The following is a 16,517-nucleotide window of genomic DNA, read 5'->3' as shown; positions in this document are numbered from 1 at the left end:
TAATAGTAAGTCAGGGAAATAGAAGGCAAGTGACTACTCAGGGTCTGATCCTGAGTAGTCAGGGAATGAGGTTGCCATGGTCTGCTGACCTTTAGGATTTGAGCAGGTAGTAAGTAGAGCCACTGCCCATAAGGGGCTGGGAGCTGTGGATGTGGATGTGCATGTGGGCACTGTGTCTATTTTCCAGCTAAGGTTTGTGCAAATCACCTCCCTCTTTAATATTTTCCCTATGAAAAGGAAGTGACAACAGTCACCTTTGCTTGCTGGGTCTGCAGGTGGTAAAGAGGAGAGTTGTCTAGAACATCTGGAAGCCTGCAGCTTGGCAGACGAAGAAGTAATAAACAATAAGTTAGAAGGAAGGCTGAGGTCATCTTTCTCTCCTTGCTGGTACAGGGTTGAGGGTCACCAGAAGAACAGTCTGGAAAAAAGCTGGCTGGCTAAGCCCTGCCTTGGCCCTTTGTTGTCCTGCGGATAAACAGATGACCTCAGCTTCTTGTCTTTTTGAAGCAGTTTCTTCCCTGCTGTTGCTGGAAAATGAAGAACAACACAGAAGAGGGGGGGAAAATACTGCATTGGAAAGTTAATGGAAAAAAACATGAAGTAAGGGGTAGAAAAAGAAAGTGAGGAAACAAGCCCTTAGGAACTCTGGCATTTTATACAATGGTGCATCCTGCAATTGAATTGAATTGAATATGATCCATGAAAGGCATCTTTAAATTAATAATATACTGCTGATGCTATAAACTTTCAAGCTGGAAAGACCCATGGCAATCATCTGTGTTTGCCTTTCTGTCTTACAGATGAGGATCTCAAGCACAGACAAGCAAAGGGACCAGTGCCAGGTGAGGCTCATGCAGCTGGAGGAGGGCTGCACGGACACCACTACCCCACTCCACCTCTCCAGGGGCTTTCTTGGCATCAGTTTGGTTCCAGGCATACAAAGGCATCTGTTTTTCTTCCTCTGCTCCTCTGTTTCCCCCACCCCCAATCCTTTACCAAGCAGAGTGACTCCTGCCAGTTGAGAGAGAAGAGGCCATTGAAGTCAGGTGTGAAGCCAAAGAGAGACGCAGTCTTTGGAGTTGGGCTTTTCTCAAACATGATTTAGGCAACATGGTTCAACACTAGCCAACATAGCAACAAATTCTACAAGCTGATTCTACAAGCTGTGAAATGCTCTTTTTCTTACACAACGTCCACAGTTTAATCTCCTGATTTGATTATTTCTAGCCTTTCTTTCTCTCTCCACCCTCTCTGCTTACCCCCTCCCCGATGTCCCACTCCCTGTTGTCGCAACTTCTGTCACTCTGCCAATCATAGCCAGGTTTGGTGGCTCCCACTGCTGTGGCTTAAAGCCTAATCTCCTTAGCTTTCAAAGTCTAGGAGAGTTGAGTTTCAACCATCTTATAGCCATTGAGCTTGTAATGAACGGCTTCTCTAAAACATGCAAAGAGCTAAGCCATAAACAAACTCAGGTAAGGACCATTCTATATATATATATATTTTTTTTTAACCTGAGACTTTTGCCTTAACATTTAAAGCAAAGTAGAAATAGACCAATCTGAGTTATGGGATGCAGTCGCACCATGAGTTACACCTTGAACATTCCACTCTCCCCCAATGTTACCCTACTTTTTACTAAAAATTGGCCCTGTATACATGCTGAGCTGTAAGTTTTGGCTGGTAAACATATCACATTTTCAAAGAATAGTGGTTTCCTCTAGTTTTTTGTTTGTCTTTGGTCTTGGTCTTATGCTAGATAAGTCTTGATATCCCTCTGAAGATGAGAAAATCACCTTCAAATTCTAAATGTAGTTTGCTGTACATAAACTAGGCCTCTAGGCTTGGTGCAGGTGCAGTCTTTTTAGTTAATGGCTTCATGGGGATGTCTCTTGCACGTGATTCCTGGAAATTAGGGACAAATTCAATGACTCAGAACTGAGAAAGAGCTGGCTGCTCATTTAAGTGTACTTCTTACTCCAAAGCCCAAGACACTGGTAAAGCTTAGGGGCAATGAGATGTATTTTCACTTCCTGCCCAGCAAATACCCCCACACTTTCCATCCTGACTTTCCCTTTCAATGAAAAGTACTTTAAAAATCTGCAATTTCTCTCCCCTTCTTTTTTGGTTCACATAATTTTCTTTACTCTATCACTCAGTCTTCCTGCCACACACTCCAGTCCATCAGCAAGATTAAACTTTAGAATTCTCTTAAGTTGAATTAAATGACCTTTCAAGTTACTTGCCTTCTTTTCAAATCCTCCCTTCTGTTTTACTTAATAAATATCTCTTCTGCCATCAGTTCTCTCATTATGGCTCATTAGTCTTTTCGCACTATATTCTTGCTTTGGGGTAATTAAACAATCTCAGACTTCATGAAAAAGAAAAGAGTTCCTGGCATATGATAAATGTATCGTAAACTTCTAAAATATTAATTTATTTGGCTTCTAGAGACGTGGTGCCCATTGCTGACACTGTAGGACAAATCTCTTTTCTACAAACCACTCCCAGGAAACTGGAGGCTCTAGGTCTTTGCCTTTGTGAGCTGTAGCTTGCACCATGTTGGCCAGTTAAGTCTGTGATTTTGGTTTCTTTGACAGCTGTGTGAGGAGAATTTAAATCACTTTACTAATTAAGAAAACTAAACCAAAATAACTAACCTTGCATATAATCCTGCACATATCCTAATCCTAGGCAATGAGAACTTTAAATTGTTTTTGTTTCAGTAACGCTACTCTGGACTGTGGCTCCTATTTTTATTCACAGTTCCAGGCTGTTTTTATTTTTCCTCCTGTGCTTCAGTTTTTAGATTATTTGTTGAAGAAATGAATAACTAAATGAATAAAGAACCATTATTTCTCTTTTTCCCAGAAGGAATGACTGAGTCTTAAAAAAGGCACAACTTTGCTAAAGTCCCACCCAAACTTGTGGACCCCTGGCTCTCATTCTTGACTAAGGCAATGATAGACCTGCTAGTCATTCTTGTTGTTGACACACTCACATAAGATGCACTAGGATTGATCTGTTCCAAAGAGAATTGAAAAATGGTGAATGGACTGTATAGATAGGAAGGATAGTCTGTGTCTGATGGCACAGCATTTCTTGACTCTAATCCTTACTGGCTAAGACTTACCTTACTGGGTAAGTCATTTAAATGCTCTAATCTTCATCTGTGAAATGGGGAGCATAATACCTGCTTCATATGATTAAATAAGTAAATGTGGGAGATTGCTACTATTATCAAAAGTATTATGAGGGGCTGGGGAGACAGCTCAGTTGGTAGAGTGCTTGCCTTGCATGCATAAAGTCCTGGGTTCAATCCCTAGCGCGCGTGCACGCACACACACACACAAGTATTATAATATAGCTATCCACTTATCCTTGACCTTAAGAATGCTCAGTCACTTGCCACTCTGGAATCACATGCATATAGAGATGACATCATGATGCCCCAATGACCGGTGATCTCTAAATTCTTAATATACTATCATGGCACCATAGTATTTATTTATAGATGAAGGTTGGAATAGATTGGGAGTAACAGGAAGAACAGAGGCTATTCACTAGGATAGTATTGAAGCAGAGAAATCTTGTTTCTATTTTGATAGTTGAGTTCTATAGTGGCATGTTTTAGTTGTCTATATTAGGAATTTATTTCTGGCACGACAGTCTATGCTCATTCAGATATTTTCTTCCTTTGCATTCTGATGTTGGAACAGAAAGTGTGTCAAAAGTCTTTGTGACTAGGACAGAACCTAAAAATCAATCTCAAACTGTCTGTGTAGTTTGTTCCTACTTGGAATCAGGATAACCAGTCAGCTCAAGGGGAAAATAAAAATAGTAAAAAAAAAATTTGTCCTCTTTTAGAAGCAAACAATATTGTCTGATTTTTAAAAAACCTTTTGAGAGTCAGTTTCTTCTGCATTTAGAAGATGAGTCATAGCCACCCCAGGACTGTTCTCTGTATTAAGTGATGAACAGATACAGTTTCAAATGTCAGGGTCCATACACAGTGACTACTGAGGAGGATAAACCAGACCCAGGTGGACTCAGAGCAAGACCAGATGATAGCACCCTCTGAGTGGAATAAACAGAATCAGCACGAAGTACAGAGACGTGTCCACTATAGAAATAACTCAGTCATTCAGATGCTTTATTCATTGTTGGTAGTGAAGCTGCAGCATCTCCCTAAGGGAGACTGATGTAGCTAATATAAGGCCACGAGGAAAGTAGTTACCACACGTCTGCAGTAATATCCTAATAGAAGATACGGGCTACAAGGAGATCAGATTAAGTCTGTATCTTTGTCAAAAGAATTTTCCAGTTTCTCTGCCACTAGGGAAATAGAAGGAACAAGACCCTTTATTTGAAAGGTACAACTATTCCAGTAACCTGAAAGGGGTTTGGAAGAATCCTCTCAATCTGCTGCATCCCAGTGGGCACTTTCCAGCCCCACTGGTGCTGGTGTTGTGCCCACAGGTTATATTTGATCACTTGTTTGGTTTTTTTACTAGCTCAATACTAGGAAAGGAATCACCTGGGCCACACCCATGAACATAGGCCATTGTGTGTGGCTAAATTTGCATCTAGAATACAAATTAATCTCTTGGGATTTGGAGAATGTGGCTTGGTTCTGCAGAGCTAGATCACTCTTGATAGAACTGATAAAATTGAGTTTCTGTACCTAATAAGCTTGGGCAGATTATGAAACGATTGTGACCCTATAAAGCCTTACTTGGGTAGCTAGTTTTTAGTTTCTCTCTCCTCTCCTCCACTTCTCTTTTCAATATAATCCTTACTGAAACATATCCTATTTTTGTCTTAAAATAATTCATCAGAAGTAATTTAAACAGAAAATAGCCATTGATATAAAAAACAAAACAAAACCTTTTATGACTATAAACTTTGTCTACACTAAATGAATTATGTGGATTAATTCAGTCAAAACACTTTGACCCTGAAGCAGAAATGGTTTGGGAGTTGTCTTTTTTCACTTTCTTGGCCACTTCTAGTTTTTAAAAGATCCATCTGATTACCCAATTTTGGGGCTCTAGGATTAAGAGTCTAATAACCTGGCACTTACAGTGAACTTTGGGCAGTCTTTCTTTATTCTTAAATGATGGGAGCCATGGACCCTTCCCACCCCTCTTTCTTCTTGGACACACTGTTTCTTGTGGTGATCACCCCCTGAGTGATGATGGCCTTGATAATAAGTATCCTCTAGACCAGAGAGAGTGTCTTGACATCTTCCCTAACCAGCATCTCAAGGTGACGGATGGACCTAGAGAATAGCAAGTTGTGGGTGTTCCAAACAGGTTTTGGGATGATCCTCTGAGCACAGTACAATCAGCCACTTCCACCTTTATGCAATGAGAGTGAGGGAATATGAGAGTGAGAAAATACTATGTCATCTCTGATGTTTGGGAAATAGCAGTTTGTTGTGGAAGGAAATGCACTTGACTGGGAGTCCAGGGATCAGTCACAATACTTTATTTAATTTAACTGTGCAAACTTGGGCAGTGGCTTCACCTCTCTGGGTCTCAGTTCCCACTCTTGTAAATTGAGTGGATTAGTTTAGATGATTTCTATTGGATGTGTATCAGACAAAAGGTGGTAGAAAGATAGCTGGAGAAAAAGCGGAGTGGGAAACAATTGATCTCAGAAATCTAAATATGCACAAACTAACTTGACTAAGAGGTGAAATTTAAGGTAAATTATTAGGACTTTGCAGATGGGAGAAAACATTAACCCTGTTAGAAACAGGGCTGAAGCTTTGCAGCCTGAAATTCTATCTCTGCTGTGCTATGTGCACAGGCAGTTTCATCTTTCTGAAGGTTCCCTCATCCAGAAAATAGAGACGCTGTGATCATTTATACGTGAGCATGAACAACACATTATTTACAGAACCACCAGAGATTAAGATGCCGTCTGTTCAGGCTGCGCCTCTATAATCTCTGGCAGTTTGGAAGGAGGAGGCAGGGGAGGATGTGTGAAGTGGGGGAGGAATGTCATGCCCACATGTTGGTATGCCATTCTGTCTGCATTTCTGAAAAGAGTGCTCATGTGCAGACACAGCCCAGGATCTTAACTATCACCTGGTAGCAATGAAGGAACCATGTCTTAATAGTGAGCAATGGAGAACTTGGAGCTTCGTCAATACTTACTCTCACATTGTGCATTACATTGGATTATGTTCAAATGATGATTAAAATTCCCAAAGGCAGCACAGAGCAGGGCCGAATCCTGTGAACTGAGGATGGACTAGGTTCTGGACCTTATGTTAGCACTAACTTGCTGGTTGTCCTTGGGAAAGTCACTTAATAGCTTTGAATTTTAATTATTTCAGCTACAAAACCCAGGGAAAGGAGAAGGTCGAGATGACTTCTGAAATTTCTTTTAATTGTAAGTCTAGACTCCTTGATTCTAGTGTCTACTGTGAACTAACCCTGAAGCCAACAATGTTCCTGAAGTACTCATAAAATCCCTGTTCAAAGGATAAGCTCTAAGCTGAATGCGTACATCTACCCAGCTGCATTCAAGTCTCGTCAGAGTCTTTCCAATACAATCTCCCAGCCTTCCCAGGTAAGTACATCAACCTGTACATGTGTCATTGCTGGTCACACCTCCAGCATCTGTTTCTTTTGTTCCCATTTCTACAACAGTCTTCTCTCCCATTATCCTCCTGAGAAAATCCTCCATACTATTCAAAATATGGTTCAACTGTAATTCCTCTTATGGAGGTAAACTTTTTTCCTGGTCTTACCTCAGAGACTCCTTTACAACATGTTACAGCATGTGTCACATCACAGACATAATTAGTGGAGTTTGCATCTGTCAGATTACTATTGGTGACTTTAGTGTAGACATTGTATGTCCAAAGCCTAGCTAGATTCATGTACATCATAAAATAAGGGCATAATCCAATGTTTCTTTAGTAAACTGCAAAGAAGTGGTTTTTGGAAACATGATCTATTGATTTTGGGTCCCTAAATCCAGACCTTTAGGCCAAACCTTTTACATTATGGGAGTATTAAACTACTGGGATTCCTTGCCCCAGCTGAAGTTAAGAGAGGCTTCTTGTAGAATTTTGGGGGGCTGATTTTAAAACCATTGTTCTCTGATTCCATTTTTTGTTTTACTTCTTCATAAAATTACCAAAATCCTGGTAATGCTTCTGAACTATTTTAAATCTCACATGGATGGATTTTATCTGGGGGAGGAGACCAAAAGTAAATTCTGTCTGCATTAATTGAAGAATGAGGGACCATGCATACCATATTGCTTTGAGCAGTATTTCTCAGTGGAGGAGGAGTGCTATTGGCATTTTGGGTGGAGCACGTTCTTATGTTATGGTACTGTCCTGTCTAGTACAATATTTTTAGCATTCCTCATCCCAGCTTCAAAATCTAATAGTAATCCCCTTCCCTGGTGTCTATGACAAAAAAAAATACTCTTTATTGAAGTGGCATTGCTCATGTTGAGAGTCATTGATTTTAGAAGAAGCCAGACAGCTTCCCATATTATAATAAATACCATTTTTCTGAACTTGGAAGTTTAGATTCAAGATTTTCTTAACCCTAAACACATAGACTTAGCTGTCAATCCTAGTTCAGCAACTGGAGAGTTGCTTTTGACTAAGAAAAACTGAAAAGAGAGAAAACATATGCCTTTCTTTTGTCTAGACTCTTTAGATCACAAGGAACTTTAACAAACACCATCTTATTTGCCTTTTGTGTGGTCTGAGGGGCAGTTTCTATAATCCCTATTTTAAGAAAAGAAAAAAATCTTGAAGGAGTTGAATGGTACTGACTCAAGTTTCACAGCCATATATTTCAAAGCCGAGACTGTAAATCAGGTCTTCTGACTCTTAGGCCATTTCACTCCTCACAAAGTGTCTAGAAAAACCACAGAGACAGAAGTTATGCATCCTATAATTACCTTTAATATTGGTGGGATATGTGGCTAGCTTACCAAGCCAGAAACTAGACCTAAAGAATATGTGTGTGTGTGTGTGTGTGTGTGTGTGTGTGTATGTATGTGAGCATTCTCAGCTGATTGACATGTTCATATTAAGTGCTGAATGCCCATTAGGAGATTTAGCATGTATTAAAATCCACAGAGACAAAGATGGGTACTGTGATGAATTGTTTTTATGACTAATTTGGTGGCACAGGATTAATGGGAAGAAAATGAATTTCACAACATGATTTTGAAAGTCTTAGTCTTACACTTTACCAAAGCTCATTTTCAAGAAATGACACTCTAGGAGCTTTCCCTGTCTGCCTTAAAGGCTGTTAGATTGTTGCTCTGAGTCACAAACCCAGAAGCAAAAGCCAGAAGCCTCCACTGAATAGTGAGGATGTGGTGGGCTGACTTTTACAGCCTTAGGTGGTGCTGGATCCTGCACTGGTATCCATCCATTTCTGGTGGTTCAATTGTCTACACTTCCTGGAGAAAGGCGGTAAAGTGTCATCATTGCATGCAGCAGCCTGCAGAGCACCAATACTCAATGCTGAAATGTTGAAACAATTGAGCAATAATATCAATTGCAAAAGGACAAGAATTATCTCCTAGAAAGAAAATGCTGATTCCTAATGGCATTACAACTGCAGACTCGAGTTCTATTCCCCTTCTGGATTGCTCTTCTAGTCAGAAAAGGGAAGTTAAATAGGAATTTCCTAGAGAAGCAGTTTGGGTGTTAAGTGAACTATAAATGATGGACATTAGTTATCTGAGAAACTCATGGTTTTCACAGAGGAAGTGTAGCATGGGAGTTAAAAGCACAAATTGGTTAGTTGTGTGAAATCTGGACAGGTTATTTAACTACTATAAAGTAGGAACAATCAGCTTATAGAGTCATAGTAAATGTAAATAAGTGCTAGCTATTACTGTAATTATTGTTATTATGACTATTGCCTGGTGAAGTACTATAACAAAATGTCAGTACTTTCAATCAGTAATGATCTAAAAAGAGGAGTTTTGATTTCTGATTCTGTAGGCTTGACGAGGAAGAGTACAGATTATTCAAGGCTTTGGTCCTCTTTAATAGAACCGTGTTAGAATGTTAGAGCTTTCAGGACCTGGAACACTATTTAGAGATTTAGACTAAATCTCTAAAACATCTTTCTTGTTTTAGAGATGAAGATGGAGAAGGAAAGAAGAGTTAAATCCTTACCCAAATTCTTGCAACAAGGATTCTCAAGTTTTGAATCTTTCTTTTCTTTCTGGCTCATAGTTCTACCTATGAAATTTCTACCTGGTGTATCCTTAACCACTAGTTCTTTCACCTGGAGGTGCAAAAGGAAATAATCTAAAATCAAACTACTTCAACTTTCCTACTCCCAGAAGCTCTGGTACAAGTTTGGTAGAAGAAGCTAAACTCATTGACTAAGCAAGTTTTCATGACTTACAAAAAATATGCATGCTGTTTAAAGATGCAAAAGGGCAGTGGATTGAGAGAAAAGAGACTTCAGTTTTGCTTTTTCCTCTGCTATTAACTCAAGGGCCTGTTCTAAGTTGCCATTTCTATGGTTGGGTTACAAAATTTTGGTATGATAATGTTTTGTATAGATATAATCTCTAGTGCACAATCAATGAAAACAAATTATGAAGACTGTTCTGTCAATAGAATGTTCAAACACCTGGGTGTAATTGTTTTTTGCTTACTGGTTATTTTAAAAACAAATAACAAAATTTTAAAAAATTAAGAGGCCATGGAAACCAGCTTGCTCATTTCTAAGGCAGTTTATTGGGTTGGAATATTTTTGCCTTTGGCAAATGAAAATGTTAATTCTGAGCATTTGTTTATTGACTTGTTGCAGTAGAATGATCTGTTTTTCTTTCATTTTTGTCAGTAATCACCAGTTAAAACTCTTAAAGCCAGGCCTGGTTATTTTTGGAAAAGGATAATATTCCATGACCCATCAGGCTGTGATGTCATCTGCTCTCCTCTAACTAATAAATGTTCTTTCAATTTAAGCTATGCTTCATCTGAATATAGGAACAATAGGAATTCCTGCCACTCTCATGAAGCCTGACCATGTGAACTTTCAAGAAAATGGCAAGTATCTTTTTAAGGTGAAAGTGGAAACGGACACACGACTCCACTGAAGTTTTGTGTTTATAAGTTGCCTTATCGCAGTGAAATCCAAGATCCTGGAGCTGATGTGTCTCTTGTTCTCTGGGAAAGACAGCAAAACATAATTCTCAGGATTAGTCTATTTTGGCCATCATTACCCATCCCCACAGAGGGGCTGGAAATGTGGTTGTCAGGGTAAGATTTGATGATCTATGTTTCCCTCCTCTTTTATGTGCTAAAGAAAAGTGCCGCAGAGAACACTGAATGCAATGAATATTTATAGAGCACCTATGTGTCAGGTTATAGGAGTTCCAAACAAACACACTTAAACACAGTATTTCTGTGCCAGTATAGGATGAATTTCAAAATGAGTGATTACATGCTATAAGCATGAGTATCAAAGCCACATTGTCAATTCTCTTTGTTTCCTGGGATATAAAATTAGAGAAACCCTTTAAGTTACTGACAGAGAAAATTGAACTCTCTTCAGCTCTGAGATAATGGTAAGTTTTCCTTTCCAAAATTCAGGCCCTTCCATGACATACACAAGATACACCAAATGAAAAACAAGACTCCAGACAAAATATGCTTATTATTAAAGCTAGTATAGTATACTAGAGGCCAGAGTTGACAGCCTCACTAAATTTCCCTTCAGTAATATAATTTAATATGCAGCAAAGGCCAGAGAATGGCATACCTTACCAGCGTCAGGGGCTAAAAGAGCACTTACAAGTTACTACCCATGTCTTTGTTAAGACATAAGTCCCCAAGAAGAGAAATGACCTGTCAGAGACCCTGGAACCAGAGATCTAATTACTGATAGATAAATGAATAGATAGATAGATCAACAGCAGACAAAACGACCTCATTGAGTTTTCAAGATGAATAGCAACCATAATAAATAGAATTAAGAATCATCTGATAGAACAGCTTTAATTTCAGGCTTACTTTCTACAATGCCTGAGCATTGTGTTAGCCTTTGTGGTAGAAGAAGAAAATATTTAAGTACCAAACAGTGATTCATTAAAAAAAGTATGGTTGCATTTGAAAAATGGCCCTGCTTTAGTCATAAAAAGCACAAAGCAAAGTACAGGAGTAGTCACTAAACATTAGGAACACAAGATTTGAAAAATAAATGTTAGCTAGACACTCAAGTTTCTACTCATGACCCCAACAGATTTTACTTAGGGAATAGATGGTATAAAGACTATTTATTTATGGTCAGAGTCCTCAAAGGAGCCTCAAGAATTTAGTCAAGTTATTGGATTTACTTGGATTTGGGGTTAAGCAGTGCATGAAATAAAATTATTTTTGCTCACATTGATTTATAAGATGGATAGAAGCTCATTTCAATAAGTAATTAGTAAAAATATTTCTATTTATCCCTTTCACCCACCCATATTGAGAAATATCTTTAATACTTCTTTGTTAACTCTGAACTCCTATTATCATGACAAGATAATTATTGAAAATTAACTTAAAACTATTAGTTAAAAGGCAAAAGCTGATTCAAACCACTGAGCCTTCTTAGTTAATTTTTTTTAACCTTGAGATAGAAATGTTCAGGATCAAGTAAACTAAACCACAAATAATGCACAGTTTTTCCATTAATTGAACCTAATCAAGCCCAAATCTCTGCAATCAAAAAATTTAATTCAATATTTCACTTTTCAGTAAAAAAGATAATAAAAGCAAAACATATTCATGTTGAAGCTTAAAAACATTTAGAAACACATTCAACTTGAACTATCCTGTTGACTGTCCCATACCTATATGAAATAATCAATAATTGCTTATTCCATCATGCTCATTACAAGGTGCCTTCAAATATCTACACTTTGTGTCTTGCCAATAACTTTTTGAGATAGTTATGTCAGTTCTCATCAACATTTTGCAGATAAAGGAATGGAGCTTTAGAGGATTTTATAATGTTGCCAAGTTGTAAGTAGCACACTTCCTACTGACTACAAGTCTTGTGTCATTTCCATGTTTATCATACTGTACTTACTAAGACAAGGCGCACACACATGCACACTTGAATTAAGAACTTTTGGATTATTTCTGAGTTGGATTTCAGGAAATCAGCAAACTCTTTCATGGAAAACTGTACTTTATGGTAAAATGGAATTTATATGAAGCAAACCCTAGCTCCTTAATGATAGCATGTGCTATCATTGTTACCCTGGTTGTTCTGGGCATCTTTGGGCTGCTGGACATGTACTAGGTACAAGTGGTATTTTCTCCTTTCTCAAAGAACATCTAGTTCTTGGTTACTGTGAGGATGTTTTTTAGCACATTCTAAAACAGCATTGTCCAATAGAGCTTTCTGCAATGATGGAAATTTTCTATATCAGCACTATCCAAAAAAGAAGCCATTAGCCACATATGGTTATTGAGCATTCAAAATATGGCTAGTGTGACTGAGGTACTGTATTTTAAAGTTTTAAACTAATTAAAATATAAATTTAAATAGTTATGTGAGACTAGTGAGTAGAGGTCAGAGGATATCTAGACATCTAAGATTCTGGTCCTTGGGACTCAGAGTACCACAGCAATAGCATCCTTGTAGGATCACTGAGTGAGGGTACAATGGAAGCTATGTATTTAATTTTGCACTTTGCCTTAATTGGTTCTAGAGAGGGTTGGAAGCAGAATGCTGCCATGAGCAATAAGAAAGCATATGTGAATCTTTAAGGAATAACAAATGGAAGAGAATGTGTTGTGGTAAATATTAAGAGATGAAAGAGCTAAACACTGTCATTTGAATTGAATTTGAATTTCTAAACATTATGTATTGGAACAGGACAGAACTATCAATTCAATATAAAAATATCCTCCTTGCCAATGCAATTGCAGTGCAATTACTAAGGCCACAGAATTCCAATTAATGAAGATGTAATTTAACTATGAGCTGGAAAGAAAAGCAAGAAGAAGAAATGAACAGAACATTAGTTTCTGCTATATGTTAGAATGAATTTTATCTCTAATGAAGCTACTTACTTGAAAGAACTGTGAATATTCAATGAAATGACTGATGAAGGGACTTAGCATAGAACCCAGCAAGTGGTAAGCAAGTGATAAATAAATAAATAAGTATATATATATATATATATATATATCATTATAAGTACTAATATATATATATTAGTATCATATATAATTATATATTAGTATCATATATAATTTTATATATATATATATATATATATATATATATATATATATATTAGTACTTATAATGGTCTTTGTTTCTCTCTAGATTTTTGTAGAGCCTCTTTCAAATTCCCATGACAGCTTAGGAAGCTGCTTACAGTAATCAATTTGGGGAAAATTATTTTTGGGGGAGGAATAGGTCAATAGAAGGTGTACAGACAACATAAGGGCAAGCTGAGAAATACCACGGTACAATTCCTATTTGTGAATTGCTACTGTAGGGAAACTGTTACTGAGGAAGGTTGATGATATCTCTCAGGTGTGTTGAGACCAACAACACTGTAATAGTAGAACTAAGCAAAGTGCAGGAAAAAATAGTAGCTAAGAGGTTTGCTTATAATTTAGTGTTTTTGCATTTTGCTGATATTCTTGTCAAAATTTGTGAAAAAGGAAGCATGCAAGAGTAGTAGGAAGGGCCATGGAATCAAGTTAACCAGGTTCTAATCCTAACTTTTCAATCATGTGACTTAGACTGATGACCATCTTTGGGTTCCCAAGTTCTCCTGTGAGACAGTGGTGCTGAATGGATCTTTAAGGTTATTCCAGCCCTAAACTCAATAGGGTAACTCAAAATATGATAGCCTATATGGATTCTGGCTTTCCAGTCTTTCTGCAGTTCCATTGCTGTTTCAGAAAAGTCTGCTCATTTATTTCTCTAACCTGTTTCTGTAAACTCAGAGCTCAAGTTGTGTGAACAGTGGCATCTCTAGCAGCATGCATAAAAGCAGTTGGGAGGGTGGGAGTGAGTGACAGTGGGTGGGTGAGCAGATTAAAGAGGAGATGGCTGGGAGGGAGAGTAGTATGTATAAAAGAGAAAAGCAGGTCTCCCCCTTTATTATTCTTTTGCTATATTCCCCTATAACAGCTATTTAAAGAAAAACACCAAATCAAGGGCATGAAAATGGCTTGGACACTGGAGGTGAGCAGAACTGAATTTGAGTTCAACCTTTTGATTCAGTATTTCTAACTTCAGTTTCCTTATCTGTGTGATACTAATGGTTAGCAGCTACTGTGAAGTTCAAATGTGATAGTGGATAATGAGTGTTCTGTAAATATTCTCTTAACTTGGTCTCCCCAAACTGGCTCACTCCCTTTTCCATCTCACAATAAAGAAATGGACACACAAGGCTGCTTAAATATCTGTATCTAGAGGATGTAAACAGTATGTACTGGAGAGAGAAATGTGCAGAGGAGGGAAAGTCATAACCTGAGACAGAAATTCCAGTCTCCCTATTAATGAAGCCTCTTTCTTTCATTGTAGCCTTACAATTCTCTGGTTCCCGAGAGCCACAGAAATGTTTATTACAACAGCGTCCCTAACTGTGTTGTCAACACTTTACAGACAGGAAGACACACTGCACAGGAAGAGAAAATAGGATGAGGCAACACCCGAAGTTTCAAGCTGTATCCTGGAGTGATACGGGCTTTTTGGCTCTTCCATCCATAAGTGCCAGCGAACCTCTCAAGTGGATTCCGGGGTGCGGGTGGAGGCAGAGAACCGGGAAGTCAGAGTACCTTTACAGTTTTCTAGGTAAACACCAGATCCTCTTTACGTGATTCAACGCTTGCAGGGAATGCTGGCCTCCAGTGAGCCACCAGCTCCTGGGGGCAGCTTCTGACAACTTTCAGAACCGTGGACAGCGCTCATTCCTTGGTCAGACCTGAGGCCAGGGCTCACCCGAGCTCTCCCTGGCCCCTCACCCCGGGGGGTAGGCGGGTTATCCGGCGACCCTTGGCTAATTCCAGCCAATGACTACCTTCTCCACTTAGGCGAGAACATTTAGAAGGATGAGGAGTGCCAGAAACAGGCAACAGCCCTGCTCCAGTCTTCCCGCATCTTTTCTCTGCCTTGCCTTTGAGCCTAGTCTTTTGACAGCTTGTATCTTTACCCTTCAATCACAGTATAAAATACACATGGGGGTGTTCAGGAGAGAAGGAGGTTCGGGGCCACGCTGCCCTACCCCAGCCCTCTGGATTCGTGGGAAATTGATGTGCTTTGGGGTTGGGGGAGAGAAGGGACTGAAGGGGTGAAGTAGTGCCTGCTAGAGTCATCTCCCCAGGCTGCCCTCTCTGGGCAGGAAGCTTCCCTGGACACTTCTCCCGTCACGTCCTCCTCCCAGCCCCCGTATCACCATTCGCTGGGGACGGATGCCCCTCGCGGCTCACCAGCCTAGTTGGGGCGCCGGGGCTCAGCTGGAGTCCCTTTGAAGAGTTTGCTCTCAGGTAAAGGGCAGACGTTGCCCCCGCCCTCCTCTCCCTCTGCGGCTGGGAAAGAGTCTTTTCCTTTCCTTGGGCTCAGTCCGAGGAGGCCGAGAACCGAGCTGCCCAAGCCCGATGCGTGCCCAGGCTGGGAGGAAAGGACGGGCCCGGCGTCTGCCAACACCGGGCGGCCCAGACCCAGCTCCAGCTCCAGCTCCCTCCTCTGCTTCTCGCTCCCGCCGCGCGGGGACTGTGCTTGCCTCCGCCTCGCCTGGTAGCTCTAGCGAGTCCGGAGCCCCGCCGGACCCCTTTCGCTGCCAGAGGCCGAGAGACCCTGACCCTCAGCTCCTGCCTTATTTCAGGGAGCCCCTTCCCAGAGTGCGCCCTCAGCCTCCGCGCCATGTTCCTGCTTCCCCGCTCCTAGTGGCTCCGGTTCCCCGCTCATCCCAGTCGCGGGGTACAGATGAGTCGGGGTGTCGCGGAGGGGTACAGACTGTGGCGAAGGGGAACGTTCACTCACCAGAGGGGCTGGAGGCGATGGACTGCCTGCTGGGGCTGGTGGCTGACCGTCTGCACTTCAGGCGCGGGCTGTCTCTCCGGCTGTGATGGGGGGTGACGGTGGCGGCAAAGGAAGGCAAGAGTCAGCCGCTGCTGTTGAACAGCTCCTCAATTATTCAGATGGAACCCCCTCCCGCAACCTCCCCATTCCTGCCAGTCCTCTCTCCAGCTCGCCTGTCTCCGCCTCCTTGGAGTCACGTGGCTAGCCCAACCCCTTACATTATTGAGTCCAAGCCTCACACCAGACCCCTCTCCCCTCTGCTCCGTTCTGCCTGGCACTCTGAACTCCTCGCTGGCCTTCTGAGCTTCAAGGTGAGGCCTCAGTCTGTCAGGCTGCAGGGAGGCTGAGGGGGCCTGGAATGGGGACAGTTCTCTGTCCTGGGAAAGCAGGCCTGGCAAGACTCTGCAGTGTTGGTGTGTCAGGAAGGCATCTACCACTTCTCTGTCTCTACTACCTCTGGGACTCAGCTAC

At 40.6% G+C, this 16,517-nt stretch overlaps 1 protein-coding gene and 1 long non-coding RNA gene across 2 annotated transcripts in view; one reads left to right on the top strand and one right to left on the bottom strand.

Annotated features, from left to right (window-relative positions):
- Positions 1-8,364, top strand: part of LOC125620062 — a 74,028-nt gene extending 65,664 nt beyond the window's left edge. The window contains exon 4 of the long non-coding RNA XR_007351649.1: positions 801-8,364. This is a non-coding gene — a long non-coding RNA (uncharacterized LOC125620062). The remainder of the gene's footprint in view (positions 1-800) is intronic.
- The window catches only part of Slc7a14 (solute carrier family 7 member 14), a 111,482-nt gene extending 95,230 nt beyond the window's left edge, over positions 1-16,252 (bottom strand). The window contains exon 1 of the mRNA XM_048814308.1: positions 16,008-16,252. The gene's annotated coding sequence lies outside the window, so the exon portion shown is untranslated. The remainder of the gene's footprint in view (positions 1-16,007) is intronic.
- Between the last annotated feature and the right edge of the window lie 265 nt (positions 16,253-16,517).

The sequence above is a fragment of the Marmota marmota genome, unplaced genomic scaffold, assembly GCF_001458135.2.
Source record: "Marmota marmota marmota unplaced genomic scaffold, marMar, whole genome shotgun sequence".
Taxonomy (NCBI): Eukaryota; Metazoa; Chordata; class Mammalia; order Rodentia; family Sciuridae; genus Marmota; species Marmota marmota.
The sequence above is the reverse complement of the archived record's forward strand: the minus strand, read 5'-3'. Positions and strand labels throughout refer to the sequence as shown.